This window comes from Furipterus horrens, unplaced genomic scaffold (genome assembly GCF_987537825.1).
Source record: "Furipterus horrens unplaced genomic scaffold, mFurHor1.1.pri manual_scaffold_10, whole genome shotgun sequence".
NCBI lineage: Eukaryota > Metazoa > Chordata > Mammalia > Chiroptera > Furipteridae > Furipterus > Furipterus horrens.
In genome coordinates, this window is record NW_028327180.1 from 19,518,357 (window position 1) to 19,542,531 (window position 24,175).

Here is a 24,175-nt window from a genome sequence, read left to right on the forward strand (position 1 = left end):
CTTCCCCCCCTAGTCTTCCTGACCATGTTTATTTCTGCTGATCCAAATACTTGAGATTTATTTTTAGCGGAAAAATTCAGAGATACCCAAAGGTTAATGTTAAAGTCTATAAACTGTACATTTAAACAAACAAAGGCATAATTTCAGTTTCCCACACTTAACTTGGAGAGTGCTTCTCACTTAGGACATTTCTCAAGAACCTTGATACTTAGAAAGTATTCATATGATGTTTTCCATTGCTATAACTTTCTTGTTTAGTTCACTTTTTTTCTTATCCATTTTTAGAATGCAAAGGGATTTTCCCATTTCAAGGATTTGATTATTATTCCTTCACTTCCCTTTGGAGCATAACATAGCTTTAAACATAAACTAGGATGGTATTAACCATATTAAGTAGGAGAGAATGGGGTAAAGTTAAGTGGCATGAATGAAAAGGTGTTTAAAATATAGCAAAATGAGTAGATCGTGTCTGTGAGTTATTTTAAAATTTAAACATTATATATACTCGATTCTATTTATAGCAACTACTAGGATATAGCTTTGGAAAATCTGTTAGGATATACTGTTGGATAAACTGAAATACTAATAGTTAAAAAAAATTGGATATGTATTAAATTAATGCTTTTTTCAGTTTCATGACCAGAGCCAGGACAAGGAGCCAGAGAACCTGGGTCCCACAGCTTCCTAGTGGTGTGATCGGGGGCAACTCATTTGACTTCTGAGTTTGTTTTACCACAAGCAAAATAAGGCTGATGTCTGCCTTGCCAGCCTCCTTGCAAGAATGTAATAAGATGCTGGTTATGAAAGTGTTTTGAAAGTGATCGGGGGTCCTGAAATGTAAGGTTGTGTTATGGTAGAGTCACAGCTGAGACTAGAAGCGAAGTTTTAATAATGAAAGGCTCCTCTCATACAAGGAAACCTATGAGATATACATCATTAATCAGCTGGTGTTGGGAATCTTCAGTGGGTGACATTACCTACAACACAGCTGAGAAATGCATTAAATGAGAACATAGTCAAGGACTCTGGCACCCTGCTTGGTGCACATCAGAAACTCAGTAATGAAGCTTTATAAGTTCTGAACTTAGGATACAGAAGAACATTTACATAAGTTTTAACTTTATAATGCCAGTTTTCATAGCCTTTCTCATTTGACTTCCTGTGACTTCTCAGATCAAAATCAATCAGTCGGTCAAATAACATGTTCAAACACGGGTATCAGACACAAACCAAAATTCAATATTTGGACCCTGCAAGTTTTCTAATCATCCTGACTCAAACCTTGGCTCTCTTTTTTAAAGTTATGAAACCACTGTAAGCATATAGTAAACAATGTATAGGGGGGCATAAATAGAAAATTATGTCTCCGTCCCTATTATTCACGTATACCCAAACATCCATCCCAAGTCACACCCAAATCCATTGCCCCGAGGCAGTACTGAACGTCTGATTTCACCCCCCCCATCATTTTCTTATTCTAACGATCATTAAATGTGATTCGTTCCTTTTTTATACTTTTCTTAACTCCATCCTCGTTAAGGCTTCACCAGTTCCCACCTGGACTCTGTGGTCCTTGAACGGATTTCCCTGCCTCCAAGCTATTTCCCCCACAATCCACTCTCTGCCTGTGTCATGTGCTTCATTGCCAATCACAGAATCGATTCTGTGTGCTTGGATGGCATTTGTTGCAACAGAGCTCTAGGTTATATCCTGTCTCAGGATCTAGGCTGCAACACATTGCAGAACTGGGCTGGTAAGGGAGCAGCTACCATCAATAGAGCCATCCCAGCTGGGCTAGGATCAGGAGGCTGCCTCCAGGGCCACCAAAGCCATCAGAATGCACAGAACAAGCCTTGCCTGTTAAGCCACATTTCACTGCCCAGTCCAAGTCTTGATAAGAGATCTCAGACAGGCAGAATTTCAGTCTGCTCCCGAACAAGAGAGGCTGGGTAATGACACAGGTCGATGGGTTCTTATGTTTTTGTTTTCTGTTGTGTGTTCTCTGTTGGAAAGTCAGGATTTACAATATAGAGAACTATCCAAATGTGTAGAGGGTGTTCAAAAGATTCTGGGAGATCACTAAATAACAGAGGTCTACAGCAAGGAGAAAGTGCTCCTCTCTCTAAATCAGCCCTTTGACCATGGTCTTCTACTAAAGGAAAAAAAGCAAGTGTGGTGGACCTGGAGCGGTGCTATGCAGCTAGCTGTGGACAGACAGCCACCTACCTCAAAACATGCCCCTTGAAAGGCAGTCCACACCAGTGACTGAGGAAGACAGGGGTATAAAACCCAGTCATTTCCGCCCAAGACTGGACAACCTTGACGTGCCATCAATACGCCAAAGCTCTGTGTGCTGTCGGCCAAGGCTTTGCAAACCTATATTGCAGTTTCTCTCTCTGCCCCGTCCTGGTGCTGCCCCCTCCCTTCCACAGGCGTTAATCCTTCATAAATATCCTGTACACCAAACTCTGTGTCAGCATCCACTTCTAAGAACCCACAGAAAACCAGCTCCAAGAGCTTCCAATGTCAGTTACAGGGAAGGTTTTATTCCTCCCATCCTTGACCCTTCCTGCGTTTTAGTCTCAGATCTGCAAACAAAATATAAAATGCCCAGACTCAGTCCCTTTGCAGGAGTTGTCCCCGGTCATTTCTTGGTTAAAGAAAGTCCATCCTCTTCACAGATTCCTCCACAAGAGTTTATTTGAAAAATGAGAATACTGATGCTACCGGCCTCGCCCTATGGCAATGAATGAGAATATGGGCAGCCAGGGTTGAAATTGCTTCATGGAAATTGCTTTTGTAATAGACCCGCCGCTGCTTTTATGGTGCCCTTGTTTTGCTCTTGCTAACTGGAATGTGATCTGTCAGGGAGGGGATGACTGTGTGCGTTTTGTGGAAGGCTAAATTTTCATTTTAAAATGAAAGCCCACCTGATGATGTGAGAGAGGGATGAAAACACTCATCTTTATGTGAAGATTTTGATTCCTGACTCATTTGTTGAGGAATATCTGTATGAAACAGCCCAAATTAGAATCAGGCTTGTGATAATTTTTTTTAAATCTTTATCCTGGGCTTCCCTTTCATCCCCATCTGCCTTTGAACTTCAGGCAATCCATGCCCGAGTTTTAGAGCAAGGACCTTTAGATCCAAGAGGAGGCACACCTGGGGGGTACGCAAACACCTACAATTTAAGGGAATCGATTTCAGATTCTTAGATCTTGAGTGTAATTAGTCCTAAAATTGACTTGCCTGAGAAAATGCCTGTGGCCCTGGTGGCCTGCTGGTTCTGCTTTCATACTTGGCCTTTCAGAATTACCCTTCTTGAAAGGGAAGGTCCACCTCTCACCTGCCCCTAATCATGAGGGTGCCAAGCAGAGGGATAATTAAAATATTGATGTGGCTTCTGAGAAAATGAATGACTCTAAACACTAGATAAAGGATTATTTTGCAAACAAATTTCCCTTTCTTTTCAGTAAAATAGAAAACGTAATTGAGTGATCAGCTGATAGATTATTGACTATTACACCTATGGATGGCTATTATTATTCATTGTTAGAAAAATCCTTTTATCTACCTATTTCTGAGAACACGTTTTCTTGGTGTTTACATCTGTAAGAACTAAACCTAAAAATAGAATTCATGTGGAATCTTGTCTTATTTCAATAATAATCTACAAAGAATGAACTCATGCGAGGGAAAGTCCCATCCATGTCTTTAAGAAACACATTACCAATAAAATTTTACTTATAGTGAATAATTTGTAATATTTCTTTTGGTCAGTTTTGTCTTTACAGTGATAATTGCATTTAACTCAATTTAGGAGAAGCTTAACTGACTTGTATGGCTAAACACATAACTCAATTTACGTACACACTTTTCTTGCAGAGGTATGATAGACTTTCAGTTTTTAAGTAGAGTAGGATAGACTGCTTTAGGGAAAGTGGAATGGAATGATGAGAGCAAGGAGAAAGGGAAATGATGTACAATTTCCAACTCTTAAAGAGTTTATTCATTATTTTTTTTAATGGATGTTGGTATGTGGGAAATGGTGATGGATAGAGACCAGAATAGACGCATTTAAAAGTGATGTAATGGTTTTATTTAAAACTTTGTTACAATATGCCAGAAATTATATTTTTTGCACAGAGAAGGAAAACTCTGACTCCAAAAAACCTCCGCTGCCTTGCGGCATACCTCTTCAGGGGAAAGGCTAAGGGAGTAAACCCTGACAGAAAATCCGGAGCCGGAGTCCCTAAGGCGGTTTGACGTTGTAGTCAATACCGGCAACTCCTGCGGCGCACCTGAAGCCAAGCTGTATTGACTTCGTCTTTCCCTTGGACCCTTCAGCTGCGAAGAGAGGGGGGGTCTGCTGCATGGGCAACAGCAGATCCTCCATATCACCCTGCCCAGGCTCTGTAGCTTCAGCTTCACTGGAGAGGACACTCCAGCGTCATCGCAAGATGTCGATTCAACACGGGAGGAGACAGATACCGTGTCACTCCCGAGTCGGACTGCACAGCCATTCTCGGCGGTGCAGATAGACTCTTAAGAAGCTACACCATCGTCTCTCGAGACGGACGGCTGCCGCCGCCGCCGCCGACGATATTTTTTGCAGCCATTTAAAATTACAGTGTGAAAATTTGAATGTTAGCTTAAAAATGTGTGAAGTACATCGTCTCCCCCCACCGCCAGTCCTTTCTGCGATTATGCAAATAAAAATGTCAAGAACCCAGGGCAGTAGGGCCTATCATGAGGGCAAGGATGACGAGGAAGGCTGCAGCATTTATGTATTCATTTAATTAATTAAAATACCTGGAACGATGGTATAATTGGATATTTTTAAGTCTTTCAGCAGTATGTTAACAACAACAAAAAATGGATAGTTGCCAGCCTTTAATAGGGCGTCTAAAAACGCACTCTTGCTTTCAAGACCACCTAGCTTTTCCAGGACCGTTCTCCTTCACTGAGCCTTCATCGCTGTCATTCCTGAGGTCTCCGTGTCCTCTGCCTCCCACCTGCTCAAGCATCTCTTCTTTTTCACCGTGTTATTTCAGTGATGCGGACATTTGCATTGTCAGTGGACGGCAGTGGGGTTTTAACGCCACGGTCTGTCGCACTCAGGTATGCCTCCATCTTTTGCAAATTTTCATTTTTCACCTGCGGGTTTTAGTTACAAAGGCGCTTAGAGAGATTGGGAATGCCGAAAGAAGGGTTGGAGGACCGAGAACGAGTCTGGGTAGTCTGTGGTTTCCTTCGGGCATTATTGCTAGCAAGCTGTTTGAATTTACAGGCTGTCATGTTAACCCGAGCAGGGGAAGGGGATTGGTGTTTGTGCCTCTCTTGTTGCCTGTCCCAAAGCACAGTTTGTTCTTATTAGAGAAAACTGTGAGACTTGACTAGGCACAGCTTATTTCTCTTGGTTCCAGGTCCCTCTTGGGTAGGGCAAGAGTGCTACTCTGTCATTTTTGAGGGGACAGTTTTGAAGAGATAGAATCAAAAGATAACTATCAAATGAGTAAACTGAAGAATGAAGTAGGGCAGAAGGCATTCCGATTGCTTTGCACATTTCACGAGCAGTTTAGGTATCAGGGAAACAGTGTATGTATTCTTGTTTTCTTATTCTCAGAGTTCCAGGGCCAAGGTTTCTTTCATAGGAAGGCTGAAGCTGTCATAACATAAAGATATGTAATAATAAATGTAACATGTGTAAAATTGGCCAGCATTGAGACATGTCTTCTGCTCCACACTGGCTCCTGTTCCGCGCATGTCCCATCTGGTCTGTGTCAGTGTTAGCAATTGAAAAAAAAGAAAATTGACAGAGATGATGTATTTGATGTTTCAAAAGAGGGTGGTTCAAATGTCAAAATACTAAGAGATGCCCTTGTGAAAATGAATAGGGCCCTTATATATTTTAGCAAAAATTACCTTTCTGTGATCCCCTCTATGTCCTGTCATGCTGGTATTTGTCAGGAATTACGATAAAAATGCTCGACTCTTGACTCATCCTTTGTTCCCACAAAGACTTACGGCATGGTTGGGATTGTAACAAACTTTATTAAATACAAAATGCTTATTTTTATAACTCATGTTAAGTCCCAGATAACGCTCTCTTTTTTCTCTCTCACTATTGTGGATGTTAAGTGGAGTCTTTTGAGGACCTTTTTTTTTGAGGTACCACTTTTTCCTCGGGTATGGTGTTAGCACAAGCTTTGGACGCATAAGTCTGAGTTTGAGTCCTGGCTCAGCCCCTTGTCCTGGGCAACCTTGGCCAAATAAATCTGTGCGAATTTTGATTTCCTCCTCTGTAAAACAAGACTAATGTTACTTATCCCGGAGTGCTGTTGAGAAGGTTTCATGGCAGAGGGCCCAGGAAGCTTGGGGTCAGGGGCCTGCACAATGGCCAGTGCCCCACAGCTGGGCCAGAGGCGGCCATCGTCATTCATTCTTTGCCACTTTACTCTTGCATCTCAGTTGCTTTGCACTTGGCATTCATCTCAGCTGAGAGGAGAATTGCTTCTTAAGTGATGACAAATGGGTCAAGAATGTGTAGTGATGTAACTTGGAGGTCATGTTTCCGTTTTCAAAATGGAAAGTCTTGTTTATTTTAAAGTTTATAACCATTATAGCTCATTTTCGAGTGCTTGCTTTATGCTAGATGCTCTTTAAAGCCCTGTGCAAAGGGAATCATTTAATCCTTCGAATAAAACTATGAGCTAGATACTGTTAAGAAGGGTACCATTACTGTCCCCATTTTGTAAAGTGTGTCCAATTGATAAGTGTAACTAATGCTTGTTGTTAAATTTTTTTTTCTTAGAAAATACTATAAAATACAAAGGAGAAAATTAAAGCCACTCTAGGTACAGAGATAACGGCTATATTTTTTACTAATTAATTAATGTGTGGTCTCTGTTGTTATCCGACCCACAGACTTTATTCAGATGTCACCCACTGTCCCACTTGTCCTCGATTGTACGAATTTTTCATGTCCCGGGTCCAGTCCCAGGTCACCTCTTGCATTTTAGTTATCACATCTCTGTAGCCTTTCTTCATCTGGATCAGCCTGAGTTTTTCTTTGTCCTCAGCTTTGATATTTTGAAAAGGTGGGAGCAGTTATTCTGTAGACTGCCCCTCAGTTTGGGTTTCTCTGATCCTTCAGGAGATTCTGGTGTGCCTAGGTGGCAGGACTACCCCAGGAGTAACACAGTATTCTTCTCATTGGTCCCATCATAACTACTACTATTGAATAGCAGCTTTATTGAGATAAACTTCACACAAACCCACCTAAATGCATCCTGTGAAGATGTATAATTTGTTGGTTTTTAGTATGTTAGCTATTATACAACCTTCACCACTATCTAATTTTAGCACATTTTCATCACCCCCAAAGAAACCTCATACCCATTAGCAGTCACCCCCCACCCCTCCTCTTCAGTCCCTGGCAGCCACTATAATCTACTTTCTCTGTCTCTAGATTTGCCTATTCAGAATATTTTGTATAAATGAAATCATACAACATGCAGTCTCGTGACTGGTTTCTTTTGTTGATCCATTGATCTGTTGATGAACACTTAGGTTGTTTCCATGTCTTGGTTATTGTAAATAATTCCTCCATGAACATGGGGGTGCAGATATCATTTTGAGTTAAGATAACTTATTTGGGCTTTAATATAATTAAGTATACACTTATTTATTGATTGATTTTATTGGGATCACAATGGTTAATTAAATTATACAAGTTTCAAGTGTACAATTCTATACTACATCATCTGTATATTACATTGTGTATTCATCGCCCCAAGTCAAGTCTCCTTGCATCACCATTTATCCCCCCTTACCCTCTTCTACCTGCCGCTACCACCCCTTTCTCCTCTGTTAATCACCATACAGTTGTCTGTGTCTACGAGGTTTCTTTGTTTTTTTTTTTTAATCCTTCACCTTTTTCACCTAAGCCCTGCCACCCACCTTCCCTCTGACAGGTATCCATCAGTCTGTTCTCTGTCCTTGAGTCTGTCTCTGTTTTGTCTGTCAGTTCAGTTTGTTCATTAGATACCACATATGAGTGAAGTCATGTAGTACTTGTCTTTTTCTGACGGGCTCATTTCACTTAGCATAAACTCTCCAGGTCCATCCATGCTGTCACCAAGGGTAAGGTTTTCTTCTTTACGACCGAGAGTAGTAATTCCATTGTGTCAGTGAACACAGCTTTTTTATCCACTCGTCCAGTGATGGGCACTTGGGCTGCTTCCATAGTTTGGTGACTGTAAACAACGCTGAAATGAACAGTAACTTGGTTTTCAAACTTAATAACACGAGGTCTGTCCGGAAAAAGTCCAGCCATGCTAATACTGGTAGACTTCTTTTCATGCTCATTCATGGACTAATGAAGTTAGTTGAAGTCTCTTCTTTGCGTCCCGTCCCACCATGGACTAGCTTCCCGAGCCTGGAGACTTCCTCCTGGGCTTCCTCCTGGTAGATCTCTACCTGGATGGGCGTCCTTGATCTGGGAAGCCTCTCCTGCCCCACCCCCACATTCACAGGCTCAAGCACTTCTCTTTCTTCCTGACTTGCACAGGGGCATTTGGGAGGCCCTGGGAGGGATTCTAGAAATGCATTCACAAGGTTATGTTTTCTATTAAATCTTTGAAAGTAAGATATATTACGTATTTTCCCCCCTCAAACACCCCCGTACACTCACAGTAGGTTTCAAGCCCTACAACAGCTGGATCAGCCCCTGCCTGGGACTTATTAGGTGTTCGATACGGAGTTGAATTGAGTGGAACACATGAAGTTTAGTGCTTTCTTAGCATTTAGGCAAGGAGCCTTTTTGTTCCTCTGAGGTTAGGTTCCTGGTCGGCTCATGAAAAATGTAGTAGTAGTGAAAGAAATGCTCTTGGAAGGTTTTTAACACTGAAGATAAATTTTGTGCGCACTATGTGTGTTTATACAATCAGTGATCCCAAACCTTTTACCCAGAAGTCGAAAACCTATTTCAGTGCATTCCTGATTTCCTGTGATAAACCCAGTCGAATTGCTCAGTGTCCCGAGAGCCTCGGCCCTAACTCGCTCTGTGGCTCACGTCTTTCCGAGCCCGTACACCGAGGAGGAGTCTTCTGGAACCCAACTTTTTATGTCTTGAAAATTTGCCCAGCTTGAGTGATGGGGTTTTGAAGTGATTTGTTGACTTTCCCAGTTTTCCCTAGTTCCTAAACTTACTCGAAGTGTGTGTTTAATAACCGGGTGGAAAAAAAAATCCAATATACTTTTTGTTGAACAGAACGCTTCTGACTTGTTTTTAGTGGGAGCCGAGACTTGCAGCATCAGGATGAACACGCAGGGCTTCAATGTGACTCAGCCAGGTTCGTGTTCAGACCCGAGGTCAGGCAGCAGGTGCCGCCTTCTCACAGGTTCCCTGGAGCGTCCTGGGCCCTGTTATTGTAGGATTGAATACTTGAACATAAAAATGTCTCCTCGTTTCCTGAGCACCTTTGGATAGTACTGCAGGATGCTGCCGGGTATTTCAAAACGTGGTGTTTGCGGTATAATAAAAAGCTGTGGCAGCCAGAGATGAGTCTGGTCACTTCCAAGAGCCAGTGCAAAGAGAAAATAGAATCAGAAGACACTGAGTCCTGGGTCGAGTGAGGACCATGAAATGAAGAAGCAGACGTCAGCAGCTGAGAAACTACTGTTAATGGGATAGAAAAGCTTGAAAACATAGTGAGGAAATTCATATTCATCTCAGCCTTAGCTTTTCCTCGAGAGGAAATATACGTGACAAATGCAAGGTGTGTGTGTTGCAGGCTGGTGAGACCAGTGGGACTCTAGTCTGCCCTGCAGAAAGGGAAAATTGGGTAAGTTATTGAGAAATTTCCCACTGATTAAGATCATGAGTGACAGTTTCAAAAAACAAAGGCAATCTTTAGTATATGTTGGTACAGGTTGACTATAAAAATTGATAGCCTCACGTGGTGCTCAGACACTGCAGCCGCCCTAGGCTAGAGCAGAGCGAGTTTTCAGCTTTTTGCTGGAATCTGCGACTGCCGGGGACCCCCGTCGCTGTTTACTGTTGGAGCCCCCTGGCTTTCCAGTTTATTCCTTGCACGGGCAGCCACCTGGAAGTCCTGGTTGTGGCCCTACAGACATTGAGTGACTTTAACCTGCGGTTTACTTGCTGTATTTTAAACTTCTGAACACCTTTCTTGCATTTCCTGTGACCAGTTCTAGACTTTTTTTGGAATACTTTCCTCCCCACCCTCCTTGGCGGGGATGGGGGGCGGGGTGGGCGGGGTGGAGTCTGTATGTCAAGAACTTGTTAAATTGGTGTTGTGATCTAGCGGCCTTAGGAAAAACGAGAGGTAGCAGTGAGCCAGCAGTGAGCCGGCAGAACGTGAGCTGGAGAGATGTGGCATCTGTGTGGGGTACCTTTTGTTCTTGGCCTAGAGATCTGGTAGAAAAAGTCCTCTGGGATTTCAACAGCAGCTGTCTGATGTCATGTGTAAATATTGTCTTTTGCAGTTGCTTGCTTGGGGCCAAGCTTTCAGTGAAAGTTGCTGAGGTGACAAAAGCTGTGATAGAAAATTATTTAGTGGCCTAGCATATATAGTTTTGAAGTCTAAGACTTGGTCCAGCAGGTCCTCGAATAACGTCATTTCATTCAATGTCCTTTCGTTATAATGCCGATGATATGGCATAGGAACTTAAAATTCTTGTTTCTCTCATTAGCCTAGGGTAAAGCTGGTTTTGTTTTACATCATTTTGCTTAAAGTCACAGAAACTATTGACCATGTTAATAAGTGAATAGACCTTCTACTTTTTATTCTTGCTTCAGAGATGAAGTTTTACTCTGACATTCGGTGACATGAACAGTGAACACCATTGAAGGAGAAAAACTGGGATAAAAGTATGGAGAGATTTGAAATTGCTATGAAAGGAGTTTGAACATATTTACCTGTCTGAGTTTATTAGTCAACACATACAGAATGTGGAGAATGAGCTATTTTATTTTATTTTTAAAAAATTCTCACTGAAGGATATGTTTACTGATTTTTCTTTTAGAGAGAGAGGAAGGGAGAGAAACATCAATGTCAGAAAGCAACATTAATCGGTTGCCTCTCGTACGTGCCCCAACTGGGGATTGAACGCATAACCTTTCGGTGTACGGAATGATGGTCCAACAACTTTACCACCCGTCCAGGGCAGAATGAGCAGTTTTAAACTTTAATACTTGGGTTGACATAGGAAGAGAACAACAGACAAATGTTTAAAATGACATTTGCAAATACATACATTTAGCACTTAATATAATTTGGCCAATTTTAGTGGCAGAGACAATGGGAAAATGGCCCCTGGAGGCAGGAGGATAAATTGCTGCTGTCCCCATCAGGCTTGGAGACAGAACTTCACTAGGAGTCTGTAGAAAGACTGCCTGGCAGGCCCGGCAGCTCCTCTCACACTTACGCTTTACACAAGGACTTTTCGAAGAACCTGCTGTACCAAGTGTCTCTTGTGCATAAGAAATGGGAATCAGTGCTGTAGACGAAAAGGGAAGTGTGACCGTCCTTGTGCACAGGGAGTTTACACATGTATGCACTTGAAAATAAAACCACCAGGGTAAAGCCCAGTGCATAAATGCCAAGCGTCATTTGCTCCGGGAAGATCTTGCCAGAAACTCATCTGGGGACCGGCCATGAGGACCTCTGCGTTTCGGGACAACCAGACCTGCTTCCTCATCTAAGCTGACTGTGCGGGCGGGAGGTTTCTGGAGGCTTTGAATGTACATGGCCCCCCCTCTCTCTTGGTGCCAGTTTTACTTAAGACTTTGGAAGGGAGATTTTTATATTGAAGTAAACCCAAAAGTAAAATGCTCGGTTGTCATCCATCTTAAAAACAGACAACTAGCCTTTAAGTATTTTTCACACTTTAGGTAGGATACTGGGAAGGCCCTGGATTCTGGAGAAGTAGATTCTCTTGTCTGGGGAGTTTCAGGGGGAAGTTGGAGGAGCAGTGATGAGAGATTAGGAAAGGCCAGCCCAAGGCGTTTTCCTGTCACTTCCCTAAAGACTGAACAGGTTTAATGGCGAGCCACTCTCTGTGCATGATAGAGGCAGGCAAGGGTGCCATGGCTTCATGACTGAGGGGGATTAATCATTCAGTGTAAACAATGAGAGCACTACTCAAAAGACATTTTCCTTGGAGTTAGTTAATGAGAAGCACTGTGGGGCTTTTCATGGGGGTGATGGTGGCTTCTGCTTTTTCATTTGAGGTCTTTGGATCCAGCACTGAAAACAGTGTCTTGAGCCCTGGCCAGGTGGCTTAGTTGGTTAGAGTGTTGTCTTGATATGCCAAGGTTGTGAGTTCGATCCCCGGTCAGGACATGTACAAGAATCAGCCATTGAATGCATAAATTGATTCTCTCTCTCTCTCTAATCAGTAAATAAATAAATTTAAAATCATGAAAACCATGCCCTGAAGTCACAGAGCTGGTGTCCCAGGTGTATATGTGCTGAAGGAACCAGTGGCTGAAGTGACTTGCACTTAACTCACCCAGGAAGCTTAGCGGGGAAAGAGCCCACATCGGGGAGCAGTACTGCCCACAGGGAGGTGATGCACAAACTTGAGCTATTGTTATCTATGTAGTCTTGGGTCTTCTTTCATGTCTAGAGTGGGGATGATACCCTTTCTTCAAGGTGGTCATGAGGCTGGAGGTGATGAGTCTTCGGTGCATGTGTTAGGATCAGTTAATGGTGGCGGTCGCTATGTTGAGGATAATGGTTCTAATGTCCTTGTGGGGAAGAAGGTGGCTATTTCTGAAGGGAAAATTCTGGGCCCTGGCCTCCTAGGCAGGACACTCTCAGTACATGTGTCCACCCTTGGTGTTTAGCTGAGAATCAACTAGTCTCCATTATAATTGCCAGAACAATTGTGCATTTACTTGAGAAAATTGTGTTGTTAAATACAGGTGGACCCTAGTTTAGATAAAAGAAATTCCTGAAGACTGTTCTTTTAAAAAGTTATTAATTTAAAAAAGTTTTTACTTCTTGATTTGAGAGGGAGAGAGATTAAGGTTTGTTGCTCTTCTTATTCAAGCATTTATTGGTTGATTCTTGTATGTTCCCTGACTGAGGATAGAACCTGCCACCTTGATGTATTGGGACGATGCTCTAACCAACTGAGCTATCCAGCCAGGGCAAAAACTTTACTCATTTTAATTGTGATAAAATATGTATAATATGAAATTTACCATTTTAATTCGTTCTAAGTATACATTACAGAGACATGAGTATATTCACGTTGTTGGGCGGCCATTGTCGTCATCCATCCCCAGAACTCTTCATCTTGCAAAGCTGCAACTGTACTTTTTAAACAAGCGCTCTGCACTCCCCGGGCCCCTCAGCACCACCGTCCTACCTTCTGTCTCCATGAATTTGCTCTAGGTCCCTCCTATAAGTGGAATCACACAGTCTTTGACCTTTGGGGACTGACTTATGACACTCAGCATTATATCTTCGAGGTTAGGCCATGATGCAGCATGTGTTCTTTGTGTTCTTTTTCTTGGCCTTATTGTAGAGGAAATACATGTTTTTTTAAGTCTTTCAACCATATAGAGAAGAATGAAAACATCCCATAATTCTCCAGCCCAACATAATTCTTGCCATTCTGGTGTATGTGCCTCAACTGAGGCTGCATCTTAAAGCAGACTGGCTGGGAGTAAAATCCCACATACCCTGGGGCCTTTTGCCTTCTCTTTGGATGCAGGGGAAGCCATTGCGTGTAAGTTTTGAAGATGGTGGGAAATCAAGTGTGAGGCTGTTTGGGGCTGTGGTGGAGGAGTGCGTGGGGGGTGGAGAATACACGGGAACAGTGAAGTGGGAACCCCTCAACCGCCTTTTATGAAATGGGACATTCTCACCTTTGAAGCTCGTGCTTGTGGGTTTTGAGTTCCTGTTTTGTGCCCTTTAATTTCAACTTTCTAAGTTCATTAGTTTGTCGTAAATAGGTGTCCTGGCTTTCATGATGTGCTAATATTGGGCGACCTCACAGGGAGAGTCCCTCTCTTTCCAGGGTGGGTGGGTTGCTGGGCTGCTTTAGGCTGAGCACCTGGGGAAGGGGTTGGGGGGGGCAGGATGGAAGTGAAGGTAAATGCGGTGCTAAGAGGACCCCGCTCTCTGGTCCCCCAGACTCAGCCGGGTGGGGTGTAGCTTCCAGGAAGCCGACCCCTCCCCAGCACCCTGTTCCTTCTGCCAGAACATTCTGTGCTCTGTCTGCCTAATTCTCTAGTCTCTTGTTCATCTTTACCCAGCGAGATGGAGTCTTTTCAGAGAAAGAGCCTCCTGTTATTTTGTAATGTTGAATCGCCGGCACTTAGCTGGGTGCCTTAGCCCCAGACGTTCTTTAATAAATGTTTCCTTGAGGGAATGGAGAATCTGCCCAGATTCTCCATGTCTCATTCTCGGCCATATCCATGTTGGTTCTCACTCAGTTCTCCCATCTGCCTCTGTCTTTCTGTTCCTGCTGCCGCCACCCCCCCGGACCTCCCCGTCTGCCCACCGCACGGACCCCACAGACCCCGTTCCACCCTGGGTTTGCCGGAGGCCCTGCCTCGGCTGCCTTTACAGCTGAGTTAGGGCAGAGGCAATGCCCCGGTCGCTGCAGGGCCACGGAGCTGCTGGGCTTCCTGGCGCCCACGCCGGCGCGTGGTGGTTAGCTTCTCCTCTGCCGGGCTTCAGGATCGAGTAGGTTTCTGTGGCTTCAGCTGTTCACTTAACCATCATGCAGTGTTTCTGTGGTACTGTGATTTCTTTGGTCTAAAAAAATACCTGAAGACCATGGGACTGTAGGAGTGCCTGTCTGTATTTTGTTGCCTTTAGCATTTGTTGTGCCTTTAGCATCTGATGTCAGAATAAGACTCGAAATAGTTTCCTGTGACCATAAATCCCAAATATTATGTCAGGCATTGGCAAAACCATGTTCATTAAAACAGCCAGAATTATGTTGCTTTTTTCACGAGAAGTGTTTGTGAAATTGAGGAATTTCCTCTGTTGGTTTGTGTTGCTGTCTGTTGAATGAAATTCCTTCTAGAAGACGTGGGATCAGGCAGTTTGCCTAAAGCTAGAGAAGGGGACAGTTGTCTTAGGAATGGAAATGGAGAGGGGAGAGAAACATAATGAACAAAAAAATATGGAAGACCTGAAGGGAAACAGCCCAGCCTTGTGTAGCAGGAAGCCAAAGCTGATGCAAGCCTGAAGGTAAGACTTGAGGTAAAAAGAAGAGGAAGTCTTTGAGGAAGAGGACTAAAGGTTTTAGAGATGCAAAGACCGAAGTTTGCAGAGGTGGTTGGCCAACGGTCTTGAAGGGTGTGTGGAGGAGTGAAGTCGCAGGAGGGGGTTGGATGCTTCTTATCAGCCTCAGGCTTCCTGGTGACTAACAGTGAACATATTGTTATTGATGGGATTGTGGGGAAAGGTTTCCAGTTAGCTAGAATTAATAGAAAATTAAAATGTATGCCCAAATCAGGGCCACCCCCAGAAAAGAAGCTATCACCCTCATCCCTGCAGTCAACCTTATGGGTTATATGGAAAGTTTTATGGTTTTTTAGGCCAAGCTCAGGGTGATACCCAAGGATCCACCCACTCAGCAGAGGCCTCCGTGGAGGGAGTCCCTTCGAGCTGAATATCAGCCCTGCCCTTCCTTCATGACACTTTTCTCATTACATTCCTCATTACCAAATTCATATTTGTTGCAGCCAGATTAGGTCATTCATGATAGAACAAAGAGGATGAAAATCGTCATTATCCCACTGTCTAAGACTGCGTTACCAGCACCTCTCGCTGTGGGTATCGCCAGGTTGGTTGTCTCCGCCACATTTCACCTCTGCTTGTCTTTTGCCGCGCCTGCCGCAGAAAGCTGGTGGGGAATTTGGCCACTGGCTGTGCTAGATTGCCCTTCTCAGAGCTTCGCACCCCAAGGATTCCCTTCAACGCGTGTGGTCCTGGCAGGGGCTTGGGTGCAGATGCTCTGGGTCACATGCAGGTCCTGGTGGCCTGGAAGGCTGCGTCTCCAACTGAATGGGCTGTCCAAGTTTCTCCCACAGTGCTTTGTAAATTTTTCAAAAGGTCCAAAAGAAAAATGGTTGCTGATAACAAGCACCCATATAGAATTTTTAATGGTTGACACTGTTTGTGGGTAAAATGTGTTATATGGTCATTTTTATTTGCTTTCTGTATGTCTCATTTTGGAAGCAGCTTCTGTAATAAATGGAGGGTTTTTGTCTGTTTTAAGGGACTTTTGTCTATTAGCTCATGGACTGTTTAATAGGAGGCCCGGTTCTGTTTCTCAGTCGGCTTTTCACCAGATCCCTGATCTTGGGCAAATGGTCCTCTGGGATTCCTGGCCTGGAGGGGAGATTTAGACCCTGTGGTCTGTAAGGTCCCATCTCACATCAGATCCCAATGTTATGGCTTGATTTTATCGCTCTCTAGTATTTAGAGTGTTCGTAGCTGTGTCGTAGATTTTGGGCAACATTGTCATTGCTGTGATTTACTTGGTGCTTTTGGCCAGGATGTAACCCTTCAATTTAAAGCAGTTCCCATAGGAAAATAGGATTGACCTTATCTGTGTTATGGTTTCTAGGAATGTGCTGTGGAGGTGAAGGGGAGACTGTCCCTGTGCACGAAACGCCATTGGATGGCCCCCTTTTTAAGGCCATGCCGTTTGGATAGAGACGCGTCCTTAGCGACACTAAGTGTGCTCAACGGCCCACTGTCCCAAGTATTTTGACAGGTGCCCTTTCACTGTCCTCATGTTAATTTTTCCTGCCTTGGTGGACCACCTGGAATTCATTTCTCTTCAGTTTCATCTTTTTGGTACCATAGTTTTAGAGGCTTCTTTGATTTTTTTGGGCCCGTGTGTTTTTGAGTGCTGGCTAGCCATAGTGTTCACCTACGCAGCTGCTTTTTTCCCTTGGTCTGGGCTGAATTTCCTTGGAACTTCCTTGGCATGCTGAAAGACGTCCGCAGGCTAGGCCCTGGATGAGCCGCCGTTCACAGAGGTCTGCCGTCTCTGAAATGGAGAGCAGTCTGGGTATGTATGGCGTTTTAGAACTGGGAGTGAAATATTGTAGCCCCAACATACTTCCAGATTTTGGCATTAGGTAATATAAAACAGGTTACAACTCGCCTCTTCAAAGAGTGGGTTATTTAGTTGTAAAAATGGAAATTTATTGATAGGGAGAACCTAGGACATGAAAACAGAACAGAGTAAGACTGTATTTGAGCTCCTAGCAGTTCGTGTTGATAGATTTGTGTGGGTCAAAAAACATACGTTTTATATTTACTGTATTCTTTTCCAGCGACGGGGGAAAACAATTGTGGTATGTTTTAAAATACTGACAGAAGACGACCGGGTTTAAAATAGAGTGTACTGTCGGGATGCAGAAATGCAGAAAAACTCATCCACCTATGTAAATTTGGGGGGGAACCTCTCGGTTTTAAAACAAAATAATTAAAATCAAAGTGAGAACAAGTGTCAGTTTAAAAGCAAGTAGAGGAGAAAAAGACTAACTTTAGAACGTATGGAGGAAAGAACTTTCTCACTTCCATTTTCTTCTGTGTTCTTACTTTCTTGAAAATCCTGGTCTCTCTTGTAGGTTTCCTTCTTCCCAGGCCTGTCTCATAATGTGTTTGTATCAAAGTTGCTGTCCTGGCAAAGCAGTTGCAGTTGTAGAGTTTCCAAGACTAGGAAACAGGATGGGAGCAAGGGATTTGGTTGGAATTGGGGCACCAGCCCCTCCCTCAGAGAGTGTAGGGGAGAGAGAAGGTAGACTTTGAAACTCAAGAGGAGCGTTCAGCCAGTGCACCCTTACTGCTCTTATCTGATAGGTTGTAGGTCACACCTGGTCTTTCATTTTTTTGCTTCCTTTCTGTAGGACAACTGTGTATTAATTTAGTCTGGTCTGGGAGGATTATATCCTCTGGATTAAGGAGGTGAGGTCCTGTGAGATGAAGAATATCCTTCCATTGCTGTCCCTGGGGGCTCCAGAGTCCCCTCACCAGCCTTCTCTGCGCCATGATCTTCGGTGATTGCCAGGATCTTTCGTGATTAATGTTATCTTGCTGCTTATGGGAAATGACACTTAATCTGATGTCTGTGAACGTTTGCCTTTCATCTCTAGAAGGTGGAAATGTTCTGTTCCAAATAGACTGGGTTGTAATTGCAGTAGTAAAAGAAATGATCAATTATTTTGAATTTCCTATGTAAGGTAATTATACACGGCATGCTTCTGAAGTGTCGTAGGTGAGGTGGAATCCTTTTACAAAAGAAATGAAAGTAAAGTTTTTTCCACTTGAAACAAATGAGCAAGCTTTTGTGGGTGCCTCTTCCACCTTCTGCCTAACTTGAAGAGAAACTCAAAGTGTGTGTTTCCACTTACTAAAAGTGAATATGTAAAGTAATATACAGATGGTGCTGCTTTTGGGGGGAGTGGGTTGAAAAAGATGAAAAACCAGTGAGGAGAGAAAGCTGAATCCTCGGGTTGGGGGATCTTAGTGCAGTCATACATATGATACAAGTTAAATCTAGAAGTACAAATAGTTTACTCACAGGAGAAAATAAGTTCAGAAATAAAGGATCCATGCACCTCTTTTATCACACCTGGGGTGTGTTCTCTGGCCTGACTCCTGTGTTGGAAATGGGTTTGTTTGCTTTCAAGATCTCCTTTCAGGCCCTACCCTGTCCAGGTAACTGTGGGAGATTTTCCATATTTGACATATGCCCATGTTTTGAAGCCACACAGTGTATTGTATTAAGTAAGATCTGATTGCAAAAACGGACTCTGTGGTCTGTTACATAAGACGTTACCATATGTTCATTTTATGAGACTCATACATGCTTCAAAAAAAGGACAGCTATCATTTCAAATCTGAGTAGCTTATAGTTCATATTGTTATCAAATATTCTATTTGTGGCATCTAACATTCTTACCGTCTCTACTGTTCTATTTTCTTAGATCTCTGCTACTTGTCTGAGAATACCAAGTCCTTGTGGTCTGGGCTTTTATGCATTCATAGCATCTAATGCTATTGGGCATACCGTCCAGAAAATGCCGTGTCAAAAATGATGCTTGCTTTTGGGCAGATCTTGATAATGTGATTATTAGAATTTTTCAGTGAAGGTGGTGTTAGTATACTTTGTATTAATCCTATCTGTTTAGTTCACATGCCATTAGTTTGGTGAATGACAAGATTTGGGGGCCAACAGCCAGTTTTTATTGGATGATAAAAATCAGAAGCCAAAAAATAAAACTAGACTGGCTACATTATAAGCTAAATGAAAGAAGAAGTTCAGAAGGTGTCATTAGGCACAGTACTGGGATCTGGATTAACAGTTGTCCCCACAGGAAAGAGAAATGGAGAGAAAAAGACCAGAGGAAGTAATGTAGGTGAGAAAGACTTGGGGGTGTTAGAAACTGCTTGAAAGTGAATGATGTACTACTGGTCTGCGTTAGAGATGGGGTCCTCTGGTCAGGGTAGGCTGGCAAGCTGAACTCAGTCCTGGTGACTACTCTTCAACACAGTAGCACGGGAAACACATGTAATTAACGCAAGTTCAACCTCTGGAGTGTAGCAGAGACTGAGTGATTCTTCCCACAGTTTGACTTGGTGCACATTGACGCGGGACCACGGATGGTGGCAGAGGCAGCTCCCAGGTCCCGGGATCACAGCTGGCGATCTTCCTGACTCAGTGGTTCCAGGGTAGCTCCCGAGGGGCCCCACCTTCCCCAGGTGCGGAGACACCATTGCCTTTGGGGGCCAGTTCCCCGTGGTTTGGGAGTCCTTCCTGGGAGCCAGCCTAGAGCCTGCTTCCTGGAACCTTTCAACAATCACGCAAGTACCAAATTCCCTGTATGAACATCCCTTTCTGCTTAAAATAGCTGGCGTGTTTCCTGCAACCTGGCTTCCCCTGAGACCGAAGAATTTTCTAGTGGAAATGAGCCGCATTAGAAACAGAGGCATCACTGGAAGGATTCTGGAATGAGCAGCAGACTGATGGGTCTGTGGTTCCCAAATGCTTCTCCTGCTTTCCAGTGGGAGCAGGGACAGTGGAATTTCTGAGGGGAGCTGTTCCCCAAATCCAGACTTCCAGGCTCTGTTTTCAGAGAGCTAGTGGAGCCTCGGGGTCTATATTTTCTTTTGAAAGCTGTCCCTGGTTATCTCTGAGAGGTGCCAAATTGGGTACGAGTGGCCCGGATTTCTTGACTCCCTGAGTTGGTGCTCATGCTTTTTTTTTTTTTTTTTTTTTTAAGAGAGGAAATGTTCAGGAGCTACACATTTTAAAAGATTTCCCTGCAGGGGATTTACCTTTTCTTGAATTTAAAGGGATTAATTCTGAAACTGGAGCCAGAATGTGGCAGTCTTTCTAGCGTAGGGCGTACAGGATTTCCCTCTTTAGTTATTACTAGAGGAAAGAAATATATTTCGAAAGTATCACTGAATACGCAATAAAAATTGAGTTGTTTGTAATGAGAGTTAAAAATTTTAACTACTTTAGTGCAGTAGTTTATTGAATAAATATGGCATTCTGCAGTATAATACCCTATTTCACTGTAGTGAGTACTGTTAATGTGTTTTCTTATCTCTGTTTATAGTTAAAGGAAAACCACAATGGAAGCTATTTAAACTAGGGAAATGCCTCCTCCAAGAGAGGTCAAAGTTTCTTTGGAGAACTGGTGAATTCAGAATAATTCAGTAGTATTGGAACTCGTTGAGCTCTGGCGGCCAGGTGGTCCAAGGTCAAGGGCGCACGTGGAGATGGTGCTAGCAGCGGGGAGAGCATGTCATGGTGTAAGCACTTGGTCTGCTCTTATTTGATTTCTTCATCATCCCCGCACCCCCCCCCCCAAAAAAAAAAATCCCCGGTCTTGGTGTCTGTCCTTCTCCTCACCTTCTTGTGCTGGCTTTTGAAGGTACACACTCACGGGTGAAGAAGGAAGTCACCTTCCTCTCAGGTCTCCTAGTGCCTACTTGATTGAAATTGATTAGCCTGTGAGGAGTGGAGTCCTTGTAGCAGCAGGGGTTATATGTCAAATGAACCTCCTCAGAGGGGCAACGTGGTTCTTTCTCTGCAGCTGCCAGGCTGCCTGAAATGAGGCAGGTTGATCTTGCACTTGGATACCAGGCAGGAATTAACTGCAGCGTACGAAGTGCTGCATAATGATGGGAAATGTGGCCGGCGCTAATCAAAGGCATCTGCATATGGCATTTTCACTGTGCCTAAGAGGCGTCTGTGTGCACAGAAAGGAAATGAGCTGGTAGGGATGGCATGGGTGCATGTTTGAGAAGATGCAGAAAGGGCCTCATCTTCCCTTGCCTACATCGAATCGGGACCGAACGCTTGAAGCTGGAGGCTGGCATGTTGTTTTCGTGTATCTGCAGGGTTGCGCGGCCATCACCACAATGTACTTTGAAAACATTTCTCTCTCTCCTAAAACAAGCTATTGGTTCTTTTATAAAGAAGAGGTAGTTTATGCTTTTAAGAAGCATTATTCCCCCCCCCCCACACTTTTTGGTGGGGATACAGATTGCCATAGGCCTTTTGCAGAATTATCCTATTTCTCAGAAAGCATTTGTTTTCATAAATAGTCATAAAGTGTGTTTTAATGTTCCAAAGGTTACCTGCTTTCCTGGACCCAACCTCATGAATTACATTTGAGTTACTGGGTTCCTGTAACTACAAGTTAGATAGATTTTAGTCATTTAGCTTGAGTGTTAAAAGGAATATATTAGCTTTTATAACCTGGAAGCAGGAGGGTTGTTGGTTTTAGGACTAGGTGAATCCAGGGGTCTTCTCTCCATCTCTCAGATGTTTTTATCTCCATGTTGGCCACATTTGCCCCTGTCCAGCTGCGGGGCTAGACATGGGGTACACATCTTTTCCCCATTGGTTCTTGAACCAGGGATGCAACTACAGAAGTGAGGAACCAGGCCTCAGCTCAGCTTGCCTCTTGTTTTTGTGTAACTGGTGTTTATAAATACTATAGGTTTTGAATGAGTGGGCTTGCAGATCCAGTCATTTAAGCAGTGGGACCGCAGGCATGTTGCAGTGACTGGTGCTGATTCAGGTGGTTAGTCCAAGGATTCGAACCAGACCCAGGCCCCAGATGCTGCCTTCCAAGGTTCTCCCTAGCCAAGGGCTAGCAAACTGGGTCTCTTCTTATGGTTCTAGCTTAATCTGTTCCACATTGTTTCAGTGTCTGATTCAATGCCATGTTTTTCACAACAGGTTCAATATCCTCTCTGTTTTTTAATTTCTTAGTTGTTCCTGAATTTTATTAACAATTATAGCATTTGTAATCTAGTAAGGCACTCTGATTTATACCCTTGACATGACTAGACCTGACTTTTTTTAAGGTGAATAAAAAATAATTTACTGACATTGGTTTATAAAACTGTTCTTCCTTCCTCCCTCCCGTCCTTCCTTCCAGTTAGATTTGGTGAAGGTTTAAATTGAAATGAGGCTAACTGTATACTGAATATTAAGAAGATACTTTGAGGCCTGAATTGTGATTTTATAATTTCATGACACTAGTTGAAAAGTTTTTTGTTTTGTTTTTTTAACTTAACAAATCTTATCGGTCAACTGGGGAACAGTGCTTAGGACACACTGGCACGTAAGACTGACCAAAATCCCTCCTCTAGTAGAACTTGCTATGTAGTAGGGTGTGGGAAAGAGAGAGCAAATCTAATGTAATAAACAACTGAATTTTATGGGTGTTTGAAGGTGATATATGGTATGGAGAAAGTTGGAAAACATGGAGCAAGGAAAAACGGACGAGGATCATAGGGTGGGGCTGTTGTTATGAACATAGTTTGGGGACTTCCTAAAGGGGTGAGATTTCACAAAGACCTGGAGGAGAGGAGGGAGTTCACCCTGGAGCTCACTGGTGAATATTGCAGATAGAATGGGCAGTGCAAAGGCCTTTACGGTGGGAACACAGGCCTGGAGTGTTCACAGAGCAGCCAGAAAACCTGTGGCTAGAGCAGGACATGCACCGAGGAGGGATTGAAGGTGGAGAGGTCGCTGGGGAGAGAGTGTGGCACTCAGTTCATGTGAGACCTTGGAAATGGGGAATTCTCATGAGGTTTGAAATGGGAAATTCTCATGAGGTTTGGAGCAGAGCAGTGACATGATCAGAGTTAGGTTTTAAAAGACTGCGTGGCTGGTGTTAAGCCTAGACTCCAGGGAGAGCAGCTGAGGCCATTGCAATCAGTAATCAAGAGCTCTAGAGAGAAGACGGTGTTTGGACCAGGGTGGAGGTGGTAAAGGCCGGGAGGTTCCGGGTGTGTTTTGAAAGCAGAGCTCACAAGATTTCCAGTAGGTTGATGAGGGGTGGAAGGCGGCAAACAGTCAAGGCGATTCCAAAATTCTTGGCTTGAACAACTGAGCCAAGATGCCTATGGACGGAGTGGGTTGGGGAAAAGTCGTGAGTGTTGGTTTAGACCTTTTTAAAAAATGTTTTCGACTTCCCAGTAAAGCTGTGTTCTGGCACCCAGAGTTCTGGGGTTGGAGAGAGGGCTGGGTGGATGTGAGTCGGGAGATGTTTGGAGCCTGGATACTGGATCAGATCATCAAATAAATGACTGTCGATGACAAAGGGAAGATTTGGTGAAAAGGTGGGGGCAGAGGGGAGAGCCTGCAGAGTCTGGAAAGTAGCCAGTGAGTTAGGGATGTGTGGAGCACAGTAACAAGGATTTCAGAATTAAAGCTTTTGTTGTCTTTTAATTAACTTAATCAGTGTGGAAATATGTTATTGGAATGATACAAATAACTACAACTTGTACTTAAGAAAAATGTGTCTTCCTATTGCTCTTGAGTTTTTTCACAGCAACATGACTCCAAAAATGTGTAATATTCTCAAAGCTATCAAACCACTTAACAATTTTGGAAAACTGGGGGAAAGGGAAATGTTACCCGAATCCCACTCACGCTAACCTTGCTGTGTTTAATGTTCTGCTCGTTGCCTTCTCATCTGCCTCTCTGTATTTTTTGGTTGTAATCATGTTGAACATGACAGCTTTTTTTCCCCCGTTGCTATTATTATCTTCAAAAACAACTTTTCTCAGCAAGCTGTACTTCTTTTGGAGTTGGTGTCCATTGATGGAGGGATTGAATGGATAAAACAACA

The 24,175-nt window shown here is 43.5% G+C and overlaps 1 protein-coding gene across 1 annotated transcript in view; it reads left to right on the forward strand.

The window, feature by feature from the left end:
* TMEM131L (transmembrane 131 like) overlaps nt 1-24,175 on the forward strand; it is a 138,629-nt gene that overhangs the window by 30,966 nt on the left and 83,488 nt on the right. The gene's annotated exons all lie outside the window — the stretch shown is intronic.